Source organism: Schistocerca serialis, chromosome 12 (genome assembly GCF_023864345.2).
Source record: "Schistocerca serialis cubense isolate TAMUIC-IGC-003099 chromosome 12, iqSchSeri2.2, whole genome shotgun sequence".
In the NCBI taxonomy this organism is placed as follows: domain Eukaryota; kingdom Metazoa; phylum Arthropoda; class Insecta; order Orthoptera; family Acrididae; genus Schistocerca; species Schistocerca serialis.
Genome location: NC_064649.1, coordinates 60,973,194 through 60,995,330, shown reverse-complemented (window position 1 = coordinate 60,995,330; position 22,137 = coordinate 60,973,194). Strand labels below are relative to the sequence as shown.

At 45.0% G+C, this 22,137-nt stretch overlaps 1 non-coding gene across 1 annotated transcript; it reads left to right on the top strand.

Annotated features, from left to right (window-relative positions):
• Positions 1-17,748: 17,748 nt before the first annotated feature.
• Positions 17,749-17,822, top strand: Trnas-acu (transfer RNA serine (anticodon ACU)). Its single transcript has one exon. It is a non-coding gene; the product is annotated as a tRNA-Ser (tRNA).
• The last annotated feature ends 4,315 nt before the right edge of the window (positions 17,823-22,137 follow it).

The following is a 22,137-nucleotide window of genomic DNA, read 5'->3' as shown; positions in this document are numbered from 1 at the left end:
GAAGTAGCTCGCCAAAATGATAAACTTCTGTTGTTAATATTAGACAAACTGCGGAGTGAATTTACTTGCATTTCATGTAAGACCATCTCTCAATGACAGGCTATCATTCCATTGTTTCGTAAGTGTTAATTACCAGCAGGATAATAAACAGTTGCTAAACCAAAATGCAGACAAAGCACTTCGAAGATCTTTGGGTTGTGCCAAACTTGGATGGCGAGCGAGGAGGATCGGCTGTACAGAGCTGGTTCGGCAGCCTCTGAGGACGAACTTGTCGTCTGCTGCGGTCGGTATCTGTTAAGAACTTAATTAGCAGTCTCCGGTTTTTCGGACATTTAACTCAGAGCTAGTATCATAGTGGTCACGCGAACACGAGTTCATTATTTTGTTTGTTTTCTGCGTTAATGTGAAGAATAGAAATTATTTGTGAATCATAAAGTGAACTATAATTGGGTAGTTTCTCGTATTCTGCAAATAAAAAGCCCGTGGTATCCCTTTTAAACAAACCAATTCGAAGTTTAATTATTTATACAAGAGACTGCAATTTATACAATACACTATGCAATTGTTTATACACTACAATATACATGATCCTCACTGGCAGTTCATTACCCTCTCAAGAACGGATTCACGACCTAGGTGCTGTTTTCTGCCCAGTGGACAACAGCTATTAAAGACTGCAGGTCGGTGACATTACTGAGAACGTATGTATTCCAGTCAGGGCAGTGGAAGCAACTTAGCACCTCGCGTGTATTGCAGTCTAAGTACAAATGAGATCAATGACACGTCACCTGTGGTGACACACAGGAGGTATGAAGGGAAGAAGGTGTTGAGGGAAGGGATCTCTCTTTCTTTCTCTCTCTCTCTCTCTCTCTCTCTCTCTCTCTCTCTCTCTCTCTCTCTCTCCTTCGCTTTCAGTATACTGAATATACTGTATACAGTATACTGCTGTATACTGAAGGTATAACTCCTCTTTCCCCTACTATATTTTGAAAACAGTCACAACATTGTACGCTTTCCTTATCTGGCATGTTCGTTAACTTGCTAGCAGGTGCGCAACAATGACACTGTTATAAATTGACGGCTCTAAATCTGATCAAGCAAGGTGATATACAGGACATAAAATCCCGTCTGACGCCTGCGATCATTTTTATGTTAATAATTGGCAACCAATGCTATACAATAGAAATAAAGTCATGAGATGTTAAATTCTCGTATTAGAACATGTTACGCTTTCTCTATTACACCCATCTTCAGACATCACAAGCTTCAACTCCTTCCTAACCAAGTGAAAGAAAGTGTCGAATAACGTATGAGTATAACTGCGACACAAGCAGTCTCGAAGCAGAGTGTATACAATGACTGCTTACTAATTTAATGTGTCATTTGTCTTCAGTTGAAACTTCTGGGCTGAGAGGCCGTGATCGATGTACAAAATTTCCACCTAACGATTCCGGCAGTAGCCGGACGACCTCAGAAGAAGTCTCCCGCGGAGACGAAACGTTAGGTGAAAATTTTATACATCGACCACGGCCTCTCAGACCGGAAGTTTCAACTGAAGATAACACCGGCCGTGAAAGCCTACATTGTATCATTTGTGTTTATGGCTGCTTTTTTTGTGTTTTCTATGCTACTGCATATGTAGAGCTTTACAGAAAATAAATAATTTGTTTCAAATTACAATGAAATAAATACCCTTAGTTGAATGCAGGCGTTGATATATCAACGGGGTCAGTGGAAAATGTGTGCCCCGACCGGGACTCGAACCTGGGATCTCCTGCTAACATGGCAGACGCTCTATCCATCTGAGGATAGTGCGACTGCAGGGACTTATCTCTGGCAGGCCTCCCACGAGACCCACATACCAAACTTATTCGCCCGCACTATGAATCTCGCGGCTTTACCGCTGAAAGAAAAAGTCGTTTGTATCGCACAGTGTGCCTGTTTAGTTCGGTGCTCCACTATCATAGGTTGGACTGAACAGACTGTACCCACACACACCACGTCCGTTGGGATCCGATCTGTATACTTTTCCGCTCGTACTGCGGGAGTTCGGAGCCCACTTGCTATCAATGGTGAACTTTGACAAGCAGTTTAGTCAGTCACAGGGGTGCATTTCTGGAAGGAAGGCGGTTTCCTGAGTACCCGAAAATATCTTCGTGGAGGGGAAGTTGAAGATTATTCTTCATTGTGTCACATCTTTTCCACACAGCTTCTTGTCTGCTTAGCAGAGGAGGGCTACTTGGCAGTGTAGCGGAGTAGTTCTTATGCACCCACATATCTCATGGTGGTTGGAATAATGCATTGCAAACCACCAGCTGTACCAAGAAAACTTTATTCCTCTAGCGGTTTCGGTTCACAAAAACATCTTCAGTGGAGGGAAAACTGGACGTTGGCCATTTACACATACGTCTCGGTATAAAAGCACCGCACTGTAAGCTTGCCTCTGTCTTGGCTCACACAATATTTGTTAATCATTACAGCAACTTATGTCAGAACACAGTGCGAAAGCAGTACGTGCTTCCCGGTCTGCAGAAAACTCCAACCGGAGTGGTTTATTTTGCGGAGTCAGCAGCAGCCTACGCTTTGAACGTTAAATGCTGGTTAGTCTCCGACTAATAGTGCGGACACAGAATCTTGCACGGAGTCCGTTACTCGGACGGCAAGCGTCGATGTGAAGATATTGTGATGTGTCTGGTGCACAATACGTCGATCGACACTTGTGGTGATCAGGTGTCGTCAACTGGAGCATTAACGACGAGTGTGCCTCACCTCTGTTCTGCTGGAGTCCAGCATCGTGTCACTGCCACGTCCGAGTGACTCTCAAATGTGGTTACTGCGCGAATGGACCAGCTGGCGAAGTAGTGACTCACAATGAGGTAACTTTCAAACTCTAGGAGGAGCTGACAACGCTGTCTCACACCAATACAGAGCATCTCCGTGAGCTTCTGTAATATTTGTGGCGTTATCAGCTATGATATCTAGCAGCATTAAGAAGATGACGCAACAGGAAGTGTGAAGTACCAGTAGCAGATGACACGACCGATACTCCTCTCCTGGGAAAGACGGCTCGAATTTTAGAGCTTCACTATGATTGGGTGCTGTGTTCAGAGGCAGCGTGCCAAAACGCCAATTCTCTATTATTAACATTATTAACAGATGGCAATTATAGGAGTAGAGGGGCATGAAAGGGAAGCAGTGGTTGGGAAGGGAGTGAGACAGGGTTGTAGCCTATCCCCGATGTTATTCAATCTTTATACTGAGCAAGCAGTAAAGGAAACAAAAGAAAAATTCGGAGTAGGTATTAAAACTCATAGAGAAGAAATAAAAACTTCGAGGTTCGCCGATGACATTCTAATTCCGGCAGAGACAGCAAAGGACCTGGAAAAGCAGTAGAACAGAATGGACTGAGTCTTGAAAGGAGGATATAAGATGAACATCAACAAAAGTAGAACGAGGATAATGGAATGTAGTCGAATTAAGTCGGGTGATGCTGAGGGAATTACATTAGGAAATGAGACACTTAAAGTAGTAAAGGAGTTTTACTATTTGGGGAGTAAAATAACTGATGATGGTCGAAGTAGAGAGGATATAAAATGTAGACTGGCAATGGCAAGGAAAGAGTTTCTGAAGAAGAGAAGTTTATTAACATCGAGTATAGATTTAAGTGTCAGGAAATCGTTTCTGAAAGTATTTGTATGGAGTGTAGCCATGTATGGAAGTGAAACGTGGACGAAAAATAGTTTGAACAAGACGAGAATAGAAGCTTTCAAAATGTGGTGCTACCGAAGAATGCTGAAGGTTAGATAGGTAGATCACATAACTAATGAGGTATTGAACATAATTGGGTAGAAGAGAAATTTGTGGCTAAACTTGACTACAAGAAGGGATCAGTTGGTATGGCATGTTCAGAGGCATCAAGGGATCACCAATTTAGTGTTGGAGGGCAGCGTGGAGGGTAAAAGTGGTAGAGGGAGACCAAGAGATGAATACACTAAGCAGATTCAGAAGGCTGTAGGTTGTAGTAGGTACTGGGAGATGAAGAAGCTTGCACAGGATAGGGTAGCATGGAGAGCTGCATCAAACCGGTCTCTGGACTGAAGACTACAACAACAACAACAACAACAACAACAACAACAACCCCAACAACAACAACAACATTATCTAAAAAGTATAAGATAAACGTTTTTGATACTCAAATAAGGGCCTTTCTGAATAGCATGCTAACGTCCACTGATTTCAAAATTCTTAATAATAAGCAAAGTAATAAAAAAAGTTAAATGAAATTTCAGAGGAAGCACTTCACGTACCTTCGGGTCCCGCCAAAACGCACGCCAAAGCAGCGAAGTGGTGTGCACTGCCTAATGACTTCGGCTACAAATGTAATTACTTTATTTCACCGGTTTGATTTATATTTCTGCACGATCTATTTAAAATGTCCGGTATCCGGCTCTGACCATAAGCTGTGTGGATCTTGTCCTCCCACGAATGCAGCCTAGTTTGGAAAGTGAGATGTGTCTGGTTCTTACTTTGCACTAAGAACTTATCTTTGTATACGACACCGTTGTCCAGTTTTCAGGTACAAGTTTCTATAAATGTCGTTCTCTTTTGCAACCGGCCTGGTTCGAACTCTGGGTAGTAATTTAGTGTTTGTTTCTTTTTTTATATAACAAACGTATCTTTGTACTGCACACTCTTATCATTGTTCTGTTGTGAAAGCTGCACAAATGCTAACTTGCGACTGTTATAACTGCTGCTGGCTGTCTCGTCTATGTCTCTTAGCGTTTTTATTTTCCATTAAGAAATCAGGTTTGTATAGCGAACATGTTTTTAATTTTCTAATTTGGATACTGCAATAATGTTAACATGGCACTGGTTTTGGTGGTATAGTCTTTGCTTTCGAAAGCCAAAATTAAATAAATGAAAAAAAAAAAGATCGCTCCGGAAATAATTATCTTGAGGCACAGACGCTTGTCTGCTGCGATCGACCTTATTTTCATTGTGTAAGGAGATATTAAGTCTAGAACAGTCAAGAGAATAAGTACTGTTAAATAGACGGTAGATAAATCTCACCTTCTGTTAGCATTAATAGGAAATTCATATCATGAATCAGTTCGCCACTAACACTTCATTACAGCCCGGAGACCACAGATCTACGGCCTACGTGTTATTTTCCGCGCAACGGTAATCTAGAGAAGACCGCGGGTTGGTGAACTTAATAGCCGGCCGGTGTGGCCGTGCGGTTCTAGGCGCTTCAGTGTGGAACCGCGTGACCACTACGGTCTACATCTACATCTACATCCATACTCCGCAAGCCACTTGACGGTGTGTGGCGGAGGGTACTTTGAGTACCTCTATCCATTCTCCCTTCTTTTCCAGTCTCGTATTGTTCGTGGAAAGAAAGACTGTCGGTATGCCTATGTGTTGGCTTTAATCTCTGATTTTGTCCTCATGGTCTCCTCGTGAGATATATGTAGGAGGGAGAAATATACTGCTTGACTCCTCGGTGAAGGTATGTTCTCCAAACTTCAACAAAAGCCCGTACCGAGCTACTGAGTGTCTCTACTGCAGAGTCTTCCACTGGAGTTTATCTATCATCTACGTAACGCTTTCGCGATTACTAAATGATCCTGTAACGACGCGCGCTGCTCTCCGTTGGATCTTCTCTATCTCTTCTATCAACCCCATCTGGTACGGATCCCACACTGCTGAGCAGTATTCAAGCAGCGGGCGAAGAAGCGTACTGTAACCTACTTCCTTTGTTTTCGGATTGCATTTCATTAGGATTCTTCCAATGAATCTCAGTCTGGCATATGCTTTACCGACGATGAACGTTATATGATCATTCCATTTTAAATCACTCCTAATGCGTACTGCCAGACAATTTATGGCATTAACTGCTTCCAGTTGCTGACCTGCTATATTGTAGCTAAATGATAAGGGATCTTTCTATGTATTCGCAGCACATTACACTGGTCTACATTGAGATTCAATTGCCATTCCCTGCACCATGCGTCAATTCGCTGCAGATCCTCCTGCATTTCAGTACAATTTTCCATCGTTACAACCTCTCCATATACCACAGCATCACCCGCAAAAAGCCTCAGTGAACTTCCGATGTCATCCATAAGGTCATTTATGTATATTGTGAATAGCAACGGTCCTACGACACTCCTCTGCGGCACACCTGAAATCACTCTTACTTCGGAAGACTGAGAATGACAAGCTGCGTTCTGTTATCTAGGAACTCTTCAGTCCAATCACAGAACGGTCGCAGGTTCAAATCCTGCCTCGGGCATGGATGTGTGTGATGTCCTTAGATTAGTTAGGTTGAAGTAGTTCTAAGTTCTATGGGACTGATGACCTCAGAGGTTAAGTCCCATAGTGCTCAGAGCCATTTGGTGAACTTGATATGAGACGCCATGCATTTGACTCAGAGCGGTGAAAGCACTTGGGCACCTCATTTACACTGCATTCCCACAGGGGAAATTCCCCATCTCACAACCTCCTCCCCCCCCCCTCCCCCCGCCTCCTGTAAGATTTACTGGTAAGATGGCTGAGTGTATAGCCCGTCAAAAACTAAACACAGATGAAGCCTGAAAACAGGAAGAATCTGTACTGAACTGTCAAAGACAAGCAAAAAATAGAAACAGAGAACGTCCAAGCTGAAGATGTGCAACATCGAGCTTCGTGGTTGTGTGGTCACGATGTTACGATGTTGGACGGCAAAGCGGCAGATCCGTCTTCAAATCTCCCCCGTGCCCGTCTGGTCACTGAAGTGTTTGTTCTCCTCCTGTAGACTTGGCATCTGCCATGCTATACATTAGTTACAGCGTATGAGTTGTGTGACAAGAATATATTACCGTCGCAAATAAATGTGACGAATGGTGAGAGCAGACGAGATGCCGCAAAGACTTCTCGTAGAAATAAATACAACAAATAAACGGATGTGCACTATGTTACAGCGAAGGAATTCATCATACAAAACGTAACGCATGAGTCATAACCTATGATATTCGTGTAGAACAAACAGGAAGTGCGTACGCTTGTAGATTCCTTCGTTACAGTTCGCTGTTGCAGACGGACGCTACACCACGACATGGACGCAAATTTGAATTCAGAGAACAGACGCGTCAATGACCGGAGGGATCGTTCACAATTTTGGGGCACGAGGAATATCTGAACACGGGTGTCCCTCTTTGCAGTTCTACGCCGTGACCACACAACTACGACGCCGTCATTCTCGTAATGCTCTCGAAGTTGCACATCTTCAGCGTTCACTGTTTCTTTTTTGTTTCTTGTTTCGCAGTCCATTACACGTTCTTCTTGTGTTCATGCTTGATCTAAGTTCAGTTTTTGACCGGCTGTCCGCTGAGCTCTCTTACCACAATATCTACGGGAGGGAGGGGAAGGGGGTGCGATGGGGAGTTTCCCTTGTCAGTACAAATGAGGATAGTGACACGTAGTTTGTCGTAACACGGAGGAGGCAGGTATTTGGAGAAACATACAAAGTATTTCTCAAAGTAAAATTTTTTAACCCCGTACTTCACAGTGATTCTTCATGATCTCACGCTGTGAAAGCTTTTTGTGTACCCTGCCAGGAACGATGATGACACTGAACACGAAGAACACTGATGCACTCCAGTGGCCGTTCCACCTGTTAGAGACAGCTGAAGCACACATTATTTACACACCTGCCGACGATGTGGAGGTGTGGCGTCTTCTGGTGGCGCCTCATTCGCTTTATCAGGCAGCGTATTTTCCGAGAGAGCTTAATTGCTGTTAAACTACGAAACTAAACTCCCACCGAACAGGTCAGGAAGGCCCAAGGGTGCCGACCGGCCGCCGTGTAATCCTCAGCCCATAAGCGTCACTGGACGCGGATATGGAGACACACATGTGGCCAACACCCCGCTCTCCCCATCGTATGTCAGTTTCTGAGGCCGGAGCCGCTACTTCTCAATCAAGTAGCTCCTCAGTTTGCCTCACAATGGCTGAGTGCATCCCGCTTGCCAACAGACCGGATGGTCACCCATTCAAGTGCTAGCCGACAGCGCTTAACATCGATGATATGACGCGAACCGGTGTTACCACTACGGAAAGGTTGTAATTAAACCTAATGACAAAATTACAACATTTGCTAAGCCCGTGCAGAAAAATTTGTGAAAAGATTGTGTTAAGGGTGGAGAAGGGAGGCAAGTCTGCAAGGGACGCAAGGTTTCCTCGCTATTACTCTGCTTATTAGGGGCCAAATTTTGGGTATACGATAAATCGCACAAATCTAAGGGGTGTCAATTCGACTAAATACCTAGGAATTACAATTACGAGGAACTTAAACTGGAAAGGCCACACAGATAATATGGTGGAGAAGGCGAAACACTTAGAAGATGCGACAGATCCACTAAAGAGACAGCCTACATCACACTTGGCCGCCCTCGCTGGAATACTGCTGAGCGGTATGGGATCCTTACCAGGTAGGATTGACGGAGGACATCGAAAAAGTGTAAAGAAGGGCACCTCGTTTCGTGTTATCGCGAAATAGGGGTGAGAGTGTCACTGATATGATACGCGAATTGGCGTGGCAGTCACTGAAACAAAGGCGGTTTTCTTTTCGGCGATATCTAATTACAAAATTTCAATCACCAACTTTCTCTTCAGAATGCGTAAATATTTTGTTGATACTCACCTAGGGAGGGACTAATGATCATCAAAGTAAAATAAGAGAAATGAGAGCTCGAACGGAAAGATTTAGGTGTTCCTTTTTCCCAGGTGTCATTCGAGAGTGGAATGGTAGAGAAGTAGAATGAAAATGGTTCGATGAACCCTCTGCCAGGCATTTAAATGTGAATTGCTGAGTAACCATGTAGATGTAGAAAAGTGGTGAATTAGACGAGCTAAAGACTGGTTTACGCAGGCCGCATTGCAGCGTGGTATACTGCGTACATAAAGTTGTGTGCAACTGGCGATGAAGACAGTGCAACATACCGCGCCCGACAGTGCATCGGAGTCCGGTTCGACACCGTGGCCTCGCCGCTTCAGCAGAATAGCGGGTAACACGTGGACGACACGTGCTGCCAAATACCGCTGGCCGGCGGCCGCGTCCTTGAATCGTAAACCCAGGGCCGGCGCCGGCGTTTGGACATTCCGAGCAGGCGCGAGCCACGGGCCGGGAACCCCACGTCACAACAGACGGCACAAACAAATATTGCACCGCTCAGCAGCGGATGGCGTCTCGACAGACCCGTCAAAAGACATGCGATGGTTTGCAGTTTAAGAGCAACTTCTCCCACAGCTAACTGCGTAATGTCTCAACGCTTAACCGATATATACACAGGCAGCTAAGACACAAAATCCAAAATACAGTGATGAGTGCAAAAATTATGATCGCCCGCTAAACAGCGTGTTACTCTGCCTATGAAACGTAACACCGCCGAGTTTCTGCCTGCCATGGACTCGACAAGTGCCTGGTACCTTTTCAGCAGTGTGTGCCATCGGATGTCTGCGCACAGGTCACGCAGTTACTATAAATTACAGGGGATGGGATGATTGCGCCTGGTAGCGTCACAGATGTAGGTTGTCGGGCTCATATCAGCGAATCCGCTGGTCAAGATATCGACGAGATAATTTTGAAAATCATTATTACATAAATATCGACTGGAGTTCCCCGTCAACCTCCTAAAGCCATGGTGTCACGATTCTGGCTGGGTGAGACGGACAGCTATGCTGCTGCATAATGTTGTCGCGGCGGGGCTGGCAGTCGGTCTGCTTTACTACCACAAGCCCCATCTGAGACCAAGTAAACGTCCCCGTCCCGTTCCCCATAGCATACATAATACCACCCCCACTTGCTGGTGGCGCGGTCCGCGTTTCGAGAATCCTTACCGGTAGCATTACGACAACTACGAAGAAGAGAGGGGGGGGGGGGGGGTAGATGGAAGGAGAGGGAGAGAGTATATACGAGAGTCTGATAAACGCGTTCCCTCGAAAATTTCTCTCCTTCATACCTCCTCTATGTTATATCTCATTTGTACTAAGATTGTAACACAGGCGAGGAGTCTGTTTGCTTCCAACGCCCTGGGTAGAACACGTAAGTTCTAATAAATGTTCGCCGGCCGCTGTGGCCGAGCGGTTCTAGGTGCACCAGTCTGGAACCGCGATACCGCTACGGTCACAGGTTCGAATCCTACCCCGGGCATGAATGTGTGTGATGTCCTTAGGTTAGTTAGGTTTAAGTAGTTCTAAGTTCTAGGGGACTGAAGACCTCAGAAATTAGGTCCCTTAGTGCTCAGAGCCATTTGAACCATTTTAATGAATGTCCCCCAACCTACAGTCTTCTGTAGTTGCTGTCCCCTGCGCAGAAAACAGCAAGTAGGTCGTGAATCCGTTGTCTTGAGGCTTAGCGAGGAACTGTTTATTTTAGAAATAACTAAATTTCTAATTACTTCGTTTATACGGGACGCCACTCACTGGAGTAGCAGAACACGAGAAACTGGACAATTAACATTCCATTTCAGAGTCACAAATAATTTCGATTCTTCAACAAAATAATGAGCTGCGTATTTCCATAATTACCACCACGCTCTTCTCAACTACATGCGCAAATAACCAGAAATTGCTAATGAAGTCCTAACCGACACCGACCGTGGCAGATAACATGTCCGTCCTTCAAGGCTGCCGAACCAGCTCTGGTTTACAGCCGAACCACTTCGACCTCCATTCTAGTTAGGTGCAATCCGAAGATCACCGATATGCTTCGTCTGCCTTTTCGTTTAGCAGTTATTTAATATTCTGCAGGTAATTAATGTTAGTGAAATAATGGAATGATGGCACGCTATTGAGAGATGCTTTTATACGAGGGCTGTCCAGAAAGTAAGTTACGATTGATCGCGAAATGAAAATCACAGTGAAAATCAGAAATATTTCATTTGTAACAGTTAGCTACACCTTTCAGCTACTTCTCTACGTAGTCGCCGTTCTGACTCAGACATTCGTCGTAGCGTTGTACCAACTTTCCAATACCCTCATCATAGAAGGCAGCCGCCAGTGCTTTCCGCCAATTCTCTATGCTGGCCTAAAGCTCGTTGTCTGTGCCAAAATGTTGTCTTCATAGCCAGCGGTTCGTTTGAGCAGAGATGAAACTCAGTGGGAGACAATTACGGGCTGTATTGTGGGTAACCAAACATTTCCAATTGAAACGATGCAGGAACATCTTCATTGCCCCTGCAGAATGAAGCTGAGAATTATCTTGAAGAAGAAACCGCACGACAGTCATGTAATGTTGTTTGCATAGGTTGAGGGGAAAATTCTCACCAGGCCCTCGTACTTGGCGGGAGACACTATTTTCTATAACATCTTTACGCGCTCACTAAGAGCTCAGGAATGGAAAGAGCGACATAATTCTACCTAGAGTCATACTAGAGACACTGCCCAACACATCTTTGCAAAGCTTTATCGGATTTTCATAGTCGTTTCCATTTCGCGACCGATCGTAACTTACTTTCTGGACAGCCCTTGTATGAAATGCAAGTAAATACGCTGTTTAGTTTATCTAATACACACATCAACAAAAGTTTTGCAGAACTTGGGAAGATAGACATCGACTGTGGGTATTGTATCACATACACAGTCCCTTTGACTGTTGAGAGATGTCACTATACCCGCCCAAAGATGTAAACAACCATGCATGAACAGTGCCTATTAGAAGGAAGGGGTCCGACAGCCGATCAGTTCCAGTCATTCCAACAGGAAGGAGGTACACGGCTCGTGTTGTCTGTAATCCAACCATGTCTAGACGGTCAATACGGCGGTTCGATCGCATCCGCATTGTTACTTTGTGCCAGGAAGGTCTCTCAACAACGGGGGTGTCCAGGCATCACGAACCAAAGCGATATTGTTCGGACATCGAGGAGATACAGAGAGACAGGAACTGTCTATGACATGCCTCGCTCAAGCCGCCCAAGGGCAATTACTACAGTGAATGAACGCTACTTACGGATTGTGGCTCAGAGGAACCCTGACAGCAACGCCACCATGTTGAATAATGCTTTTAGTGCAGCCACAGGATGTCGTGTTACGACCCAAACTGTGCGCAGTAGGCTGCTTGATTCTCAACTTCACTCCCGACGTCCGTGACGAGGCCCACCTTTGCAACAGCGTCACCATGCAGTGCAGTAAAGGTGGGCCCAACAACATGCGGAATGGACCGCTGAGGATTGGCATCACGTTATTTTCACCGATGAATGTCGCATATGTCTTCAACCAGAGAATCGTCGGTGGCGTGTTTGGAGGCAACGTGGTCAGGATTAACGCCTTAGACACGCTGTCCAGAGAGGGCAACGAGGTGGAGGTTCGCTGCTGTTTTAGGGTGGCGTTATGTGAGGCTGACGTACGCCGCTGGTGGTCATGGAAGGCGCCGTAACGGCTGTACGATACGTGCCATCCTCCGACAGATAGTGCAACCACACCGGCGAAGCATTCGTCTTCGGAGGCGGTAATTCGGCCCCCATCGTGAACGTCTTGTGAATGACTTCCTTCAGGATAACGACATCGCTCGACTAGAGTGGCCAGCATGTTCTCCAGACATGAGCCCTATTGAACATGCCTACGATAGATTGAGAAGGGCTGTTTATGAACGACGTGACCAACCAACCACTCTGAGGGATCTACGCCGAATCGCCGTTGAGGAGTGGGACAATCTGGACCAACAGTGTCTTGATGAACTTGTGGATAGTATGTCATGACCAATAGAGGCATTCATCATTGCAAGAGGACGTGCTAGAGGGTATTAGAGATACCGGTGCGTACAGCAATCTGGACCACCACCTCTGAAGGTCTGGCTGCATTGTGGAACAACATGCATTGTGTGGTTTACATGACCAATAAAAAGAGCGTGAATCATTTTTATGTTGATTTCTCTTCCAACTTTCTGTACAGGTTCCGTAACTCTCGGAACCGAGGTGATGCAAAACTTTTTTGATTTGTGTATTAAAATAGAAGATTATCATTTTGGCGCACAACTTCCGAACGCAGCAGCCAAACGCGGGGGTTGACCACAATATAGGCGGTCCTTGCCACATTACCCTTGCCGAACGAACCATCTGTCATCGGTACCTTACACCACATTACGTCATCTTGCCATTCATGCCTTCTCAACTGCTCTAAGAAGAGCTCATTGTACCTTAATATGATGGCTGCAGATGCAGAAATGTTACAGCATACACACTGTCCAGTCAGAATAACGTGACCACCTGCTTTGTTCGACGTCAACCTGCAAATAACCACTCACGGGTGGCACGTGGCAGTACTAGCAGTGGAGGATATACAAAGCGTGTCGGAGCACGCGGAAAACGGTGCAGCAGTTGCCGCAATGCCGAAACGGAGCGCCGTATCTGACGTCCAAAAGGGCATGGTACTTGGCTCTCGGGTCAAGGGGAGAAGCATCAGGCGTGGTTGAAGTACACCGCTTATAGCAAAATTACGCCATGGCCACTGTGGTGCAGCGCGGGCCATAGAGGTGAGCGACAATTGAGTACATTTGTAAGGCGGAACACACATGCAGCTGTTGAGCAAATGACTACCCAGATGTACGAAGGAGCCACCACCTGTATCTCCTCAGCGGCCGTGATCCAGCGTTGCTGCGTATGGGCCTCCGCATCAGGCGCCTGGTCCATGCACCCACGCTGACTGCTGTTTATTGGCAACGGAGGCTTCAGTTTACACGCCAGTACCATAACTGGACGTCCAGTCAATGGAGACAGGTCGCCGCTTTTGCTGCAGCGGACTGATGGCCTTTAGCGAGTACCATGTGAAACGCCTGAAAGCCAACACCCAACCATCTTCGGAAGGATCCAGGCTGAAAGAGGGACTATTATCGTCTGTCCAATTTTTCCTGGGTGATCTCGACATTCTGGAAGACATAACCGATCAACGCAATTATGCACATATCCTTGGGGGCCTTGTTCACTTCTACACGCAGTTTGTTTCTCCTCGGCACCATGGCATCTACCAGCAGGACAATGCAACGTGTCACACACCTTGCAGAGTACGTATGTGGTTCGAACAGCACCAAGCCGGGTTTATTATACTAACCTGGCCACCCAGCTCTGCGCATTTAAACCCAATCAAGAATGTGTGAGACCACCTCCATCGGGCTGTTCTCGCCGTGGATCCTTAACAGAGAAACCTGCTGCAACTGGCCGCAGCACTGGAGTCGACATTTCTCGACGTTCCTGTCGGTACGTTCCAGAACATCATCACTGACACTCTTTCTGTACGTCTCGAACGGTCAGCGCTTCAGTCGTGGTTATTCGCGCTTCTGACAGGTGGTGATGTTAGCGTGACTCGACAGTGTATCTCTCCTGCCCGTCTGCTTTTTCTTGCACAATGATTTGCCGTGTCTTCATACACACTTCGATCGACCTGCTAGTGTATAAAGTGGACGGGAGACCCAAGACGGAGAAAAACTCAGATGACTTATGACTTTCGTCCAGCACCGATACTTAACCAGGAAGAATACTCACGATGTCACAGACATACGACTTACACTAAGGAGAACTCCCCTACAACAGTGAAAATGCAGGACATCTGCGCCTCCACTGGGCTAAGCACATTGGCTGGAAAATTCACGGGCAATACATATTAAATCAGATCAGAAAGAGAGAAAAGGACTAGCCAGGTAAGTGCAAACGAAATACCACGGATGCAGGACTCGGACGACAACGCACACTTCGAAAGCTTGCGTCAGGCCAGTCAACGAGTATTGGGTCTTGGCACTGGGACGCATAACAAAGATATGAAACTTCCTGGCAGATTAAAACTGTGTGCCGGACCGAGACTCGAATTAGGGACCTTTGCATTTCGCGGGCAAGCGCTCTACCATCTGAGCTACCCAAGCACAACTCACGAGCCGTCCTCACAGCTTCAGTTCTGCCAGTACCTCGTCTCCTACCTTCCCAGCTTCACAGAAGCTCTTCTGAAGTGAGGTACTGGCACAACGGAACCTGTGAGGACGGATCATGAGTCGTGCTTGGGTAGCTCAGAAGGTAGAGCGCTTGCCCGCGAAAGGCAAAGGTCCCGAGTTCGAGTCTCGGTCCGGCACACAGTTTTAATCTGCCAGGAAGTTTCATATCAGCGCACACTCCACTGCAGAGTGAAAATCTCATTCTGGATAACAAGAATAGTTACAAAAATTATATGCCACAGAAATAATACTTCGGAGTTTCATTAGAGTCCAATAGGGGACCCCACGCGATGAAGTGTAGGCCACTGCAAAAATAGTACCTCTACAAAACCGACTTACAAAGCCAGCTGCCAGATCCAGCAGAACTAACCACACGTGGAATATTACCTAACAATCAAACCGCACAAGAAAACCTACGCAGAAGTACATTTTTCGAGACAGAAATACGACTGAAAATACCTACAATATATTCTCAGAACCCCCCACCCCTCCCGTTACAACGGTGCTAGTTAGTCAGAGCTCAGAAATACCAAAGACTTACGCAAATGACAGAAGAAAGCATAACGTAATTGTAAATACCTGAAACAATGAATGAACTTTAGGTTAAGACAGATATAGGCATACACATTGTAGGAATCAAACCCATCACAAAGCGGAGGACATTAAAGATAAATGGAACGTAAGAACGACAAACAGCTACAGGTTAAAGAACAAATATTAGCGTTACGAAATATAAAAGCAGAGTAACATAGAAATTAGCAAAAATAATTTAGCAACCAACCTCTGCACAGAGCAGACCCATAACTGCCTACATATGAGGGAACCCTTAATTGGAAGAAACTGAATGTATGTAAAAATAGTTATTAGAAATGGCTGAATAGAGCAGCAAAATTTTCTGAAGCAACTCCCCACCAAGGGATGTAAATGAGAAAAACATAAAAAGATTCACTGGACTGTAGATTTATCAAATCTCTTTCAAGCTCGCTAAGAAGATAGCTGAACGTTGTTCTGCCGAATATTAGCAGCAGACAAATTACGGTTGCGGCTGAATTCCCATAATATTGTGGACCAAGTTAATCCACAATCGTAAGATTTCCAGACCCACGAACAATGCTCAAGAAATGGTCGAGCGAGAATGCTTAAACTATTTGAGTTACGTGGGCAATGGCCTCAGGGAGAAGATACATTAATGGGGTATGGACATCAGATCTACTCCAGTCGTAAGGACATTCAAATCACTATGGAGACAGAGGAAGCAGATGGTCTCTCTTCCCTGGAATTTTTGTTATATGAAAGAATGATGGCTCTCTGGGGCATTCAGTTTATCGGACGGCCACTCATATGGATTCCTATTTCCAATCATCGAGCTATCATCGCCCCTCTGTGCTCAAAACACTTGCACACAAGGCTTTCATATTCTCAGATGAAAGGAAGTCTCCCTTAAGAGCTGGTCCACCTAAACAAAGAGAAAACTGATACGCTACCCAGCAGGTTAATAAGGTGCCAACGGCCGTGCCGCCGTGGTAACGCCGGTTCCCGTCAGATCACCAAAGTTACGAGCTGTCAGGCTGGGCTTGCATTTAGATGGATGACCATCCGGTCCGCTGAGTACTGTTGGCAAGAGGGTTCACTCATCTCTTGTGAGGCAAACTGACGAGCTGCCTGATTGAGAAGTAGCGGCTTCGGTCTCGTAAACTGACATGCAGCCGGGAGAGCGGTGTGCTGACCACATATCTCTCCAGATCCGCATCCAGTGGCGCCTATGTGCTGAGGACGGAGAGAGATTAACAGGGCACTGTCAGTAAAAAAAGACATGAATTGGATAAAGGAGATAGCACGCGGGCAAAATCTCTAGTTATTCTGCCCTTCGTTGGCAATATTTCGTTCAAGATAGCGAGAATCCTACCGATATTTGAGGTTGAAGTCGTTTCCCACCGGCCTTCCATGGCAGATTTTTTGGTATCAGTGAAGGATGATTTGTAATTGTGGAAGGCTGAAATTTACAAAACGCCTTGCCTGTGTGGTACGGCTTACATAGATCATACTTATGTGCACCGTTCAAGAACGCTACACCGAACATCGACGCTGCACTCGTCTCTGGTAACCAGCCAGATCTACTACTGCTAGACACTCACTCAATGAAGTATATGAGAAAGCAATAATTTTGGCTCCAGAAATAGTTTTTTCGGACTCCAGTTTGAAGACTCTGTGGAAATAGACTTGGGATGAAATCAGATGAACCGCGATAACGGCTATCACCATTTCCACGATTTGCTGTAAAAAAAGTAAATAAATAAAGACCACAGACTGCGTCGATGGCCATGGCGAGTGACTTGTGGTGTGGTCAGTTTGTCACCACGACCTTAACGCATGCGCAGAACACAGAGAGCGTGCTGCTAAAGTGCGTGATGTTGGAAGTCTTCGTAGTAATCTTCCAAGATAGGTGCAATGTACATGTCGAAGAAGTCATGGACTTTCTGTAAACACACAACAGCTGCACAAACACTACCTGATCACAACTACACGGACCCCTTTTATATGAATGTGTGGTGTGTGTTCTTTGGGGGCACGTTGGAAAGAACATATACTAGGCATTCATACAACTGAATCACCTCTATGGGCAACGAACCCACCTTCTTCAGTGCGGATACACAAAAACATCCGATTTCCTGCGGAAATTTGTGAGTAACGAGCATAGAGGACATGGACAGAGGTTGCGGATAGCGTTTGATGAGAATGTTGGTCGACCGAGAGGCGTTCAAGATAGTTCGCGCAGTGGCAACACACACTGTGTCCGGATGATGCAGTGGTTAACGTAACTGCCTACTAAGCAGGAGGTGCCGGGTTCGAATCCCGGTCTGGCACACATTTTCTCTTGTCGCATAAGTAATCGCTGCGGTTTCCTTTTCTTTCTCTCTCCACCATCCTCAATTTACATATACGGACACCTACACGTAATGTGGAATTGACCACTAGACGCCACTATAGGCGGACCCGCCAGTACAAAACGAGGTGACGAATACTGTGTTCTCGGCAGAGCAGCAGAATAGGTCAGTCAGAGATATCGAACGTGGACTAGTCATTGGAAGTTGACGGAGTAACAAAACCACCAGGAACATTTCAACGCTTCTAAAACTCGCCACATCGATTGGGTGATGTGATTGTGAAGTGGAAACGCCAAGGATAAACCACAATTTACCCAAGCCTAGGTAGACTCCCCCACATAATGACGGTTAGGGACCGTCGAACACTGTGGAACGGGGTTGCAAAAACTCGCAAGAAACCAGCGGAAGGAATCAGGTGCTACTAACAGACCAGCTAACACAATGATCTCGCGTATAAAGTAAAAAACAATGTGGTGCAATGATCGAGGAGCTGTGTAGTGCGATCAGTGAAGTGCGGACGTGGTTACGGTATGGGGGCATTTTTCGTGGCTAGCGTGTTGTTCACTTGCTCAAAATAAGTAAATAAATGCTGTACCATATGAACATATTTTACACCATTGTATAGGGCATAAAGCAGGGGAACAATTCGGAGATGATGAACCATTGTCTCAGCATGACCTCTCACACAGCATCAACTGTGAGGGAATGCTCATGGCGTGCACGCAGCCTGACTTGAACCTACTGTGAAACTTTTGGTATGAGTTATAACATTGACTTCGTTCCGGAGTCCATCATGCAACATCATTAACTAATCTGGATTCGGCTCTTGAAGAAGAACTGGCGGTCATTTCTGTACAAACATTCAGAAACCTCACTGAAATATGTTCAAGCCGCCATAAAGGCGAAGGGAGGATACATCTCATGTTCACGTTCACTAAAATCTGTCCGGATACTTTTGAGCAGATTGTGTGCATCAAGCTCTAATAATTTTCCTCTGCACGTACTGTACCAGAACTGAATTTAGTTTGCCATCCCCCAGCTCTGACTAGTGCTTTCGAAGATTTCTCTTCATTGTAAAGCAAATGCCAAAATTGGAAGTCGTGTAACAAAATATTTTCAGTTCGCCTGTTACTTGGCTGGCCAGTCACAGAGTTGCCACCAGATCATCACTCAATCAGTCATCTGTACCTTTGAGGATAGGAAACGAAAAGTATTTAAGAAAATAAAGTCATCCCCTTTAGTTTTTGACAGGTTACCTGAGGACGACTGGGAAATACTCCTTCGAAATATATTGTCTTGTGTTTAGAGACAACCAGATGAAAGACAGACACTTCTTTGACTATTCACGATAATATATATTTTTTAGTCTTATTGTATTAGGGTTTGGAGCCGTTGACGTTGCACAGGCAGGATATCTCAGAAGATGAGAGCATCGTGAAAGCAGTAACAGCTGATGAAAATACCAGCTATTTTTAGTGTTCTGTGTCTCAGTACGCAAAAGCTGAACCCCCACACGATCGCCCTGTTCTCTGTCTGTTACAAACCCTTTTCTTAGCACGGGAAGCAGTACGGAGTTCAAATTTACGTCACGTATTAAGGTCTATTGCCCCTTGGCGGTATAAAAATTACGGCCATTTATGTCACCTATTTTGATACTCGAAAACTTACTCATCAAAGCCTATAGGGTACTTGACGAAAATCATGAAATATGGCAAGAAGCGAGGTTTCACAGTAGAAGTAGGAGGGAAAAAGTCAGATATTTTTGATTTGTAATTATTTCGCAGGAAAATAAATTTTTTGTCACTTATAATCAGACTTCAGACTTGAAACTGAAACATTCTAGAATGTCTTTGAATCACTGGAACCGTTATCTCTGGATTATTATTCTCGCTAGCAGGCAACAATTGCCAATATCCTTGGTTCTTGGAAGGGGTAAACGTTTAATATGCTTAAATAAGTTTGTACAAAACCCTAAATACCTGCATCTCCCTCGCAAGTGAGCAATTTTTAATTTTTTAAATTTTTTTATCAGTACTGACTGTGCGCTAGTGTTCAGCGACACGGTGATTTTTAGTACCTAGTCTTCGTACAGTTAAGGCCTCTGTGTCGTACATGAAAGAATTTTTGATGTAAACCTAATTAGCGTTTCATTACACAGCACGGTACACACCATTCTCATTCGTGTTATTTCCGTCAAAGCGAATTTGATTGAAGTTAGACACATAATAAAATTACAAACCTAAGCAGTAGCTGTGTTTCTGATTCACCTACCATATTTTAGTAATTCTCATCCACACCCTCCAGAGTCATTTCGTACTGATTACCACACTATGACAGTGTAGCAGTAAGAGTGCCTCTAGACGTTGGAATTAGGATATCAGATGGTAGATAGTTAAGTGAGCCGGGAAGTTGCACGACGATATCTCCCTCTGAGACGATAGTAAGTGCTTTTGTTAGCCAGCCTTCAATGCGATCGCATGTGTGAGTGAATGTATCTTGAGCGTGAGTTCTGTTTACTAGGCGATGGCGGGAGACTGCACCATTGAAGCGAGTTCAATCGGAAATTTGGGCTATGGGACCTAGGTTTAGGCACTCCTTAATCTAACTGTAACTGACGCTAAGGACAACACAAAGCCCATGCCCGAGGAAGGACTCGAACCTCCGACGGCGGGGTGTGGGGGAGAGGGGGATGAGCCGCGCGAAACGCAACACGATATCTCAGACCGCACGGCTACACCACGCAGTGAGTTCGCCTGTTTGCAAGTCTTCAATCGCCTTTTTGAGCGGATATTTCGTATGTATGAATTTTATTTATACTAGCAGTACCCAGCTACGCTTTGCCGTGACTTAGTCTGTTTCAATGGTAGAGAAAGAAAAGAGAAAGCAGACGTTTCTAAAACGTATGGGAACTGGATACACGCCCTAATTTCATTTTCTCCCCTGTCTCAGTCCATGTCTCCCCCCCCCCCCCCCTCCTGCCCCCCCCCCTCCTTTCTTTGTCCAACTGTTCCTCCTTCGCCCTCTCTGTCTACCACCTTCTCCCTCCTCTCTCTTCATCATATTCGCGTATTCCATGTCCATCTCATCCTGCCTCCCCTCTCTACTGCAATTTCAAATTTTTGCAGTAATCTTCAAATCATAAACCAGTAAGCCACTTTGTCAACAACGTTTCGGTTGAAAGTACACGATAGTAGAAGCCAAAAATTTCAGTAAACATAGGGTCGAAAATGCATACCTTAGGAGCTATGAGCAATTTTTGATCTTCGATACTGTGAAACAAATCTCTTCTACTGCAAGCTCTTTGCTTTCCATACTTTGAGAAGTGGTAGTATGAACAAAAAAAAAGAAAAAAAAGCCCAGTAAACATTTGCCCTAAAATCCATACGTTAAGAGCTATGAGCACTTTTTCATCTTTGCTGCTTCGAAACATAGCTCTTCTAATGAACAAATGCTCATGATCTATATACCAGAAGGCATTACAGTACGTATCTAAAAACACGTGAGTATTCGAATGCAATGTTGTGTCGAGATGTCAAAGGAATCCGGGAAGAACTTTCGGAAATATGAGAATTTGAACGAACAAACATCTGCGTTTGTACTTATGTGGAAACGGTAAATGTTCCTAATCACAACTCTCCAAAATGTTTTTGACCGAATGCTTTGAGATTTTGATACAACACTGGAATTCGCATGTATTGTTACATAACCATTTTTAATATATGTAATACATATTTTTTTTATAAATTTAGGAACAGGGAAACGTCGTTAGAAAAAAATCTCAAGAAGTCACACACACACACACACACACACACACACACACACACACACACACACACACACACACACACACAATATATATATAAGAAATAGGTATCTAAAAATACGCTTTATTAGAATTCTACGTTGTCTCAAAATTTCAAAGCAATCGGTCAAGTACTTTCGGAGATAGCCGATTTGAACAAACCAAAATAACAACATAACTTTAAATTTTTGTTTATAGATTCGACTTCGTGAAACGTTAACCTCTGTGCGCACCGTATGCTGGCTTGAGTGTACAGCGAGTTCTGACGTTGGCAAGTCTTCAGTGCAGTGGCACAGTAGGTGAACGGACGTTTTGTACGCACGTGTTTCATTATACGCCAGGTAACGTCGCGTGACTGTATCCACCGCCACACACCGTACGATGGCTTACGAATACAGGGAGTATGTTATCAATTCTTACGTGGAATCACATACCTGAGCTGTTATTTCGAATGTTTCTATTTTAATTATTACGCCTTGAGGTGTAAAACTGTT